The sequence below is a fragment of the Cryptomeria japonica genome, unplaced genomic scaffold, assembly GCF_030272615.1.
Source record: "Cryptomeria japonica unplaced genomic scaffold, Sugi_1.0 HiC_scaffold_15, whole genome shotgun sequence".
NCBI classification, from domain to species: Eukaryota; Viridiplantae; Streptophyta; class Pinopsida; order Cupressales; family Cupressaceae; genus Cryptomeria; species Cryptomeria japonica.
In genome coordinates this window covers 2,054,744-2,055,424 of record NW_026728837.1, presented here as the reverse complement: position 1 = coordinate 2,055,424, position 681 = coordinate 2,054,744, and the positions used below count along the sequence as shown (strand labels likewise).

General features: G+C 61.1%; 1 non-coding gene across 1 annotated transcript; it reads left to right on the top strand.

Moving 5' to 3' along the window:
* Positions 1–562: 562 nt before the first annotated feature.
* On the top strand, positions 563–681 carry LOC131860506 (5S ribosomal RNA). Its single transcript, XR_009359601.1, has one exon. It is a non-coding gene; the product is annotated as a 5S ribosomal RNA (ribosomal RNA).

Sequence of the window (681 nt, the reverse complement as noted above, 5' to 3'; positions counted from 1 at the left end):
GGCATCAGAGCATGTTTCTTCTCCTAAAACCCAATATTTGTTTATTAAGTCTCGGAACACATTTTTGTTCTCGTGGACCCATCATGGGTCTTGGAACGCATTTGTGGTCCTTGGGTCCCATTTTGCATCCCGAAACTTGTGTTTTGGTGCTTGATCCCTATTTTGGGTGCCCACCTTGCACCAAGTGCGCACCCGGGGCAAACCGAGCGCCTTGGTGCACCAGGGCAAGATCGAGCGTGCACCCGAGGCGCCCCGAACATGCACCAAGGTGCACTCGGCCCACATGTGAGCGCAGGTCGTTGCGCCCGAGGTGGTGTGTGGGCACCGCGTTGCAGACGGGACACTGCACGCACACGACGCCCCCTCCAGGTGCACGCACGTAGGCCGGGCCGGGTGCACACCCGACGCCCTAGCAAGGTGCGCGCACCCGGGCAGGGCTCACACTTGGCGAACGGGGCGCACTTCGCGAGGGAGGGTGTGCACCTCGACGGGGGTGGGTGGCCGGGGTGGATTCGCACGTGGGTCGCGGTTTGCTAAGTACACACTGCGACAAGCTCATAACGGGTGCGATCATACCAGCGTTAGTGCACCGGATCCCATCAGAACTCCGCAGTTAAGCGCGCTTGGGCCGGAGTAGTACTGGGATGGGTGACCTCCCGGGAAGTCCCGGTGTTGCACCCT